This window comes from Hipposideros armiger, unplaced genomic scaffold, assembly GCF_001890085.2.
Source record: "Hipposideros armiger isolate ML-2016 unplaced genomic scaffold, ASM189008v1 scaffold_157, whole genome shotgun sequence".
NCBI classification, from domain to species: domain Eukaryota; kingdom Metazoa; phylum Chordata; class Mammalia; order Chiroptera; family Hipposideridae; genus Hipposideros; species Hipposideros armiger.
Genome location: NW_017731507.1, coordinates 1,807,550 through 1,815,346, shown reverse-complemented (window position 1 = coordinate 1,815,346; position 7,797 = coordinate 1,807,550). Strand labels below are relative to the sequence as shown.

Here is a 7,797-nt window from a genome sequence, read left to right as displayed (position 1 = left end):
CCCCCCCTCCGTGAACAGCACTTAGAAATGACACAGCACCTGTCCTTTCCCTCTGTTTCTTAGACACCCTCATCTGCTCAGTGTGTTTCCCTGAGGATGCTTCCAGCTGCCTACTTACTTTAAATAGAGCTCTATATAAAACTAAGGAGGAATGGAATGGCAGAAAAATCTTAAACCATCGCATGAAAATAAAACCATCCCCTTTGTCTTCCGGCGTTTGGATGCCCTCAGAACACACAGAAAATGGATGGAAAATTCTTTCCAATTTACCTGTAAGAGGAAATACCTGTTACATTAAATTGTTCCCCCCAAATGAAACATTCATTACGTGCATCTCGAACTTGAAGGAGCACTAAAGTATGTAGAGAAACAGATTCCTACAAATCTAAACTGTTATTAGTAATACTATCTAGAGGCATAGAAGTGAAAATGCCTTCTTATGACTGTTTATCCAGTCTTACTAAAAAAGGCAGTATTTTGCATAAGTGAATTTTTCAGAAAACTGACTCTACCCTTTTCAACACTGATACTCTTTAAATATTAACTGTTTTGCTGTGCCTTCCTAATGAAAGAAAATTTAGTAATGTGACATTTCCTAAATGATGTAGATGAAGTGGATTCATCGCTACAAATCGCCATTCTCACATTGCGTTTTCGAGTTTTGGGACCACAAGAACATGGACTGCTAGGAAGAGGTACATCTACCCATGAACCGACACACTTACTCTATGAAGCGATTAATCCTCCCACAGCCCCACTGTGTCAGGCCGATGACGCCCCCCACAAAAGATGCCCGGTCCTACTCCCCCAGAATCTGTACATGTTACCGTATATGGTAAAAGGGGTTGTGCGGATATGATCAAATTAAGGATCTTAAGATGCGAGGGTATCCTAGATTATTCAGATGGACCCACTGAAATTGGAAGTCTTTAGGAGAGAAACGGGAGGGTCGGAGTCAGCGGATATAAAGGGTCAGGAAGAGACTGGGCGAGGCCATACTGCTGGTGCTGAAGACGAGGAAGGGGCTCGTGGCCACAGGACAAAGGCAGCCTGCAGGGGCGAGAAAGGCTGCAGACACATACTCTCCCCTGTGGCCTCCAGGAGTGCAGCCCTGCTGACACACTGACCTCCTCTCAGACTTCTGACCCCCAGAGCTGTCACGGAATACACCTGTGGTCGTTAGTGACGGCAGCTACAGGAAACGGCACAGGTGGAAATGATGATGCGCCCGTTCAAGGCTGTGCGGTCAGGAAAGGGTTCCCACCTGCGTCTGTTCTCCTGCACCCACAGCCTTACCCGTTCTGCCTCCCTGCCTCTCCCTGTAGCCTGGCACACAGAGTTTTGCCACCTGATGTGAAGGAAAGGCCCAGCAGGAAGCACAGCAGGCGTTTCACAGAGCATCCATGGGATTCTTGCCACAGCAAGTCAGAGCAGAAATAGCTACAGCAATAGAAATAGTTTAAGAAGCCCTGTACTTTAAAGGCTGAACTTCGAGTGACAGCAGACTTGGAGACGGATGATTCCCTGATAGGTACATCAGTTTTGATACCAGGAGGATTGGATCAGCATGAGACATGGCAAGAAACAAAACCGAGGCAGGTAAAAAAACAAAACCAGGAAAGAACACGCGCTGGAATTAGATTCCAGGGAGAGACACCATGTCAGGTGTTCGGAGCTCAGACCCCTCGACTCGGGGGGGTGTTCTAGGTAACCGAGCTTTCTTCAATAGTTCAATCTGTATATTAGTCTAAGCTAACCGTTCGGTAAGCTGAATGGTTCATTTCACAGCATGGGCTCTGTTATTCCCAATGGATCTTACCGTTTACAAAACCCCGAGAAAAAGAGCTTCAGGTGGATGCACATATAAAACGCAGGCACCCTGAGCCCTGACGTCAGCCCTCCCCTCTCCTGCCCACCACCCAGACGCCAGCCGGGAAAGATAAGCTACAGGAACCGGCCGTGTTCACGCAGCTGCCCCGACTCCCACCTGTGCCCCTTAACCTTTCCTCCGGGGGTGAGTTGGAGGAAGGATGAGAGGATGAGGGTGCTGCAGAGACCAGCGTCGTTGAAGCCTAGTAAATGAACTTGGTAAGAACCACCAGCTGGTGGCTCGGGTACCATGTTCTAGTAACTTCCTGGTCCTAGAGGGATGTTTTTAGAAGCCGAGACCATGGGCTAGGGGGACTATTTACCCTAGGGCGATTCTGCTTTCTAGAGGACAGAGGGAAGAAAAAACTCCACGCTTACTCTCCTGGAATATTTCAGCATGCAGCCATGGGGTCTCTTACTATAAATTGGAGTGAGGAAAAAAAGGTACCTCCACCACTCACACCTACTTTACACACTCAGCTCTCTACGTGTCCAATTATTAGGTTGTCGGAAAAGTCACGATGTATTTTTTCTATGTTTTTCGTTGCAAAAATGCATCATGACTTTTCCAACAACCCAACATTATATGCACGAGGGTGCTTGACGCTTGGATAACTCCTCTTTGTAAAATTTACCAGGAAACTTCTTAATTCAAGTGTATGAAGGTAGGTTACATTAGGGGGAGGGGGACCCAAAGGAACTGGCACTGAACTTGAAAGAGCTTTTTCTTTCATGATTAGAGAACTCTTGTTTGATTATATAACAGAAAGCCATCTCTACAGGTGAGTAATATCAGGTATAAACCTCCAGACCACACACCATGACTAGACCCTCTTAAAAGCCAAAAAGAAGAAATGGGTTACAGCACGATTTTTCGCATTAAATTCTCGCATACTGTTGGCATGCCTGCACAGGGTTTCATCAGGCCCTTTACAGATCAACGACTCTCTTTGTACATATTGGCTGGCAAACCTTTTTGACTGAAACCTTCACTCACACTGGCCTACCCCTCTAAGGCATGGTAATGAGCGAATAAACAGGGGTGCATCCTTTACAGAAGCCAGCAAATGTGAAACATGAGATTCACAGGCAGGTAAAGGAGAGGGTAATTACTCAGTTCCTTTTCACTCCATTAAAAGATGCACTAGAAGATTTGTTTAATAGTGACTTCCTCTAATTCACAAGCATTTGATTTAATGTAGCTATCTGAGAGACGAGGTGGGAAAAATATAATAATTGGCACTTTCTGAGTGCTCCTATATCCCAACCACTTTATGCAGGGCACTTTACATTTGTTTTCACTCAATCAACTAAAAGTCAATCAACAAACACCTTCTATAAATCAGGCACCGTTTTAGGTGCTGGGAATACAAAACAAAGAGAGTAAGTTAAAAACCCCTGCGTGTGGAGCTTACTGGCTCATGGAAGACACAGATAATCACTACTGAGAAAATTATATTGCACATTAGAGAACGACCTAAGGAGAAACGGTAGGAAAACTGGAAGAGAGTATGAAGTACAGTAATACCTTCGTTTGCGAGCATAATCTGTTCCGGAAACAAACTCCTCGTATTGCAAGACATCACTCGTTTACCACGTTAACATGTATTAGAACTGTCTGCTCATCTTGCAGAACACTCGCAGACCACGTTGCTCGCAATCCAAGGTTTTACAGCAATTTGGTGGGCAAGTTCCCGTGGCAGAGGCAAAACAATGATAAATAAGGAGATATTTACGTGAGAGAAAGATAAGCGAGAAGGAAAACCTAAGGAACACAGGGAGTTTGGCCGGTTTGGTGGGTGTGAGATGATGTAACACACAGTCGCTAGGGAGGCCGTCCTGAGGAAGGGCCCCTGAATAAAGACCTGAAGCCATGAACCCAGTGCCCACTAAGGTATCGGGGGGAAAACATGCCAGGCACAGGGAGGGCAAAGGCGCTAAGAGGACTGAGGAACAGGCAGGAGGCTAATGTGCCTGCAGAGGTGAGTCAGGGCAGAGTGGAGGGTCAGACAGGCCCGATAAGGATGTGGGCTGTGACTCGGACACTGGGGCCGCTGTCTGAGAATGAACTTTGGGAACAAGGGCAGGCGAGGGGGAACAGGTAGGAGGCTGGAGGCTCATACAAAAACCGTGCTGCCAGGATGCTGAGAAGGGGCAGAACCCTGGATGCCGGTGAAGGGAGGACGCACAGGATGTGCTACGGGCCCCCACACGTGGGGTGAACGAGACAGACAAGAAGGACCCTGAGTTATTGACCCGAGCAAACAAAGAGAAGCTGTCACTGTCCCAGCTGGGGCACAGCAGGGCTTAGCAAACGACAGCCTGCAGCCTGCTTTTGTATAGCTAGGAGTTAAGTACAGCTTTCACAGGTGTGTAAAAACAAAACAAAAACAAAAAGCAAAGAAGAAAATGCAGCAGGAACCCCACGTGGCACTCAGAACCTTACACGTTTACTCTCTTTACCAAGCTCGGCAACCGACCCCTGGGCCACCAGACACCCCGGTTTGGGGAAGACCAGGGCCGAGACACCCAGGTGCAGACACCGGGCGGGCAGATGTAGAAACAGGGCTGGAGTGTGGGGAGCGGGCAGGGCTGGGAATAGAAGTGGGGAAGCCGACGGGACAAGTGGTGAAAGCTGCAGACTGCAGCACTCACCTAGGGTGTGAGTCTAGAAAGCATTTCCACAGGCTGGGCATTGTGGCCTTCCGAGGTGTAGAGCTCAGAGCTCAGAAGGATCCAGAAAGATACTGAGAAGGAACAGCAGAAAGCAGGGGTCCCAGGGGAGCAGGGGCGCATCTCCTGTCATTTGATCCTCAAACCCATTAGGCCAGCGGAGTGTAATTCTCCCCATTTTACTGATGAGAAAACTGAGGCTCAGAGAAGAGGAGTCGTCTGACCAAAGTCACCCTACTAGGCAGTGGCAGGCAAGACTCAAACCCAGGCCTCCCTAGCTCTGCCTACTGTGGCATAATCTGGGGAACTGTTACTGCTACAATAAATACACTCAAAACCAATCATTTTCAGGGCGGTGTTAAAGTAATGTTTACTTTTAAATAAAGAGCTAATTCTTCGGTTATAGGTGGAGAGTTCCCTCAAGGCTACCAAACCCCTAGTACAGGCACACTTACCCAATGACATCAAAGCATGTTTCAGATGTCACATGGCTCACAGAGCCACCCCTGGGGTGGAGGAGGGGTGTGTAGCCTTTCATGGAAGAGAAGATATTTTTCTTACCTTGACCAAACAGTTCTCAAGTTTATCCAAAGAAATAACAATTAAATGAGAAGAACTAAGAGATGGCCATAAAAACAAAAACAAAAAGAAGAGTAATATATGTGTGTATAATATAATTTTAGTTATTAAAACAGTATCTTGTAAAACCATGTACCAGAACAAAGATATTGAAACAGACCAAAATCTCAGAAAAGACCCAAGATCTTGAGAAATTCTGGCATTTCTAAAATAAATTGGAAAGGATTGATTTTGCTATAAACAGGCTGGGTCAACCTGGTAACTGCTTAGAAACTAAGTAAAATTCATACCACACACCGTACACCAAAATAACTTCAAGAATATAGCATTTCAGGGCCAGCCAAGTGGCTCAGTTGGTTAAGAGTTGGTTTAAGAGCGCAAGCTCTGAGCAACAGGGCCACCAGTTCGATTCCCAAATGGGCCAGTGACGCTGCTCCCGAACTGAGCTGTTGCTGAGCTGCCAACAGGTGGCAGGATGGCTCAGCTGGTGTAACAAGATTACCTGTTCGATGGTGGGCTACACTACACCCACCCACAGCTAAGACTGAACTCGGCACCTTGAGCTGAGCTGCCTGGATGGCTCAGTAGATAGAGCGTGCGCTCTTAACAGCAAGGCTGCTGGTTTGACTCCCGCATGGGATGGTGGTTACGCCCATGCACAACTAAGATTGAACACAGCACCTTAAACTTAGAGGCCATGAGCTGCCGACAGGAAGCCAGATGGTGACTGGGGCCCTCCACAGCGAAGATTGAAGAACAACTACTTGACTGGTCCCTCTCCCCAATTCCCCAGCACTGTTCCCCTCTCCCAGTTCCCCAATTTAAAAAAAAAGAAAATTGCATTTCATGAATGTCATAAAACCATAAAATAAGACTTAAAGAAAATACAAAAGAACTTCCCCTTAAGATGGGGAAGTTTTCCTTTAATATGGAGAAATCATGGAGAAAAAAAAGATAAAGATAAATTTATACACGCAAGTTATTTAACTTCTGTACATAAAAAGACACCGTAAACAAAATGTAAAAGCAAATGGTAAGTTGGAAGCAATATCTGCAAACTATGACAAAGCATTGAGATTCAAAGAGCTTTTAGGAATTAACAAGATAATATCTGCACACTGTGACAAATGAGTGAGAGATGTAACTAAACCTTTTGCAAAGCTTTCTTACAATTAACAAGGGAAAGAATAGCCTAAAGCTACACAATAGATCATCAATGGAGTCAGAACACGTGGTCTGTGATCCAGCGCCCTGGGTACAAGCTGGTTTTGAGAAAACATGAGACTGGCTAAGTGTCAAAACAGAAACATACATGAGTCCTAGCAGGCTGGGGAAGGGTGATATCTCCGAGTCGGACCAGATAAAACCACACTGGCATTCCTGCTTCCACCACACCCGCCTCTGAGACTCACAGAGGATGAAAGCTAAAATAAAACAGACTCAAGGAGTGGTAAGGCCTCAGGTCCTTCTTTTGCAGCACACCAAAACAAAAATGTCAGTAAGGTTTATTGTTTGTGGAGGTACAGAATTCATAAATAGTGACATGGCTCATTGCTTCCGCTACTCAGGATATGACTGCTTTACTAGCACTGTGTTTTTAACTGTTTTGAATATGGATTTTTTTCTTTTTCTTTTTTTTTTAACAGCATCGTGCTGAAGTTTGAATAGCTATGGCTCTGCTTTTTGCTCGGCGTTAAGCAAGGCCCGGTTCCTAATTCTGCCAAATCCCAGCTAAGCGTTAGGCCTCCCCACTGAGTCCCTCAATGCCCACCCAAATTCTTGCCCAGAGCCAACCAACGCACGCACAATCGGACAGACTCCCCAGAACGTTCTTAAAACAAAGGTGGGGCCTCAGGCCTGTATCATCCACTAAGTTCTGAAATCAAAAATCTTTGTTGAAATCACTTTGATATTTATAATGAACTCCAATGCTTGTATACAATTGTGCTAAAATAACAATATACTTGTTAACATAGTTTATTAATCTCATTACATAGAGAGTATTCACCAGTCCCTCACACAACTGGCTTTTAGAGGAAAATAAAAAATGTTAAAGGTCTTTTATGGTTTAGCTGCCTGTCTTCCTAAAATCAATCGTTTTTCCTCATCTCTATCCCCTCAACCCCTGGTGACATTGTTGGCCACTGCGACCACTGCCCGCCGCCCCTTCCACCCGCCTCCCTGGAGCCTCTGCACTCCTGCTCATCACAGCACCTGCCGTTGCCATAGCAGCAGGCCCTTCTCCTCCCCGCCGGACCACAAGCTCCTTGAAGGCAGGAACTGCTCCTGATGGCCGCTGTACCCCTAGAAACTACCTTCGCAGCCGGCACCTAGTAAGCACTCGATCACTGGTTCTTAATGAATGGATGAAATGAAATCCACTTAAGTATACTTGATCAAGGTCAAACCCGTCCCAACACTGTATTTTAGATTCGGCCCCATTTTGAGCTGAACATGGAAACCCTGACGAAGTTTGGATGACGGCACCCACTGGAAACGTCAGGTGCGATCAAGGTCCCGAGACTCATGTAGGGATGAAGGGTTTTGTTCTAGATCAAGGTCAAGGCCTCCTGAGGATGCCTCGTTCCCTGAAATCTCACCCCCACCCCACACTGTACGCACGTGTGCACGTGCATACACACACACACACACTCACACTCACACACACTCACTCTC

At 46.3% G+C, this 7,797-nt stretch overlaps 1 protein-coding gene across 5 annotated transcripts in view; it reads right to left on the bottom strand.

The window, feature by feature from the left end:
• ZFAT (zinc finger and AT-hook domain containing) overlaps positions 1 to 7,797 on the bottom strand; it is a 219,382-nt gene that overhangs the window by 60,219 nt on the left and 151,366 nt on the right. The window lies entirely within an intron of this gene.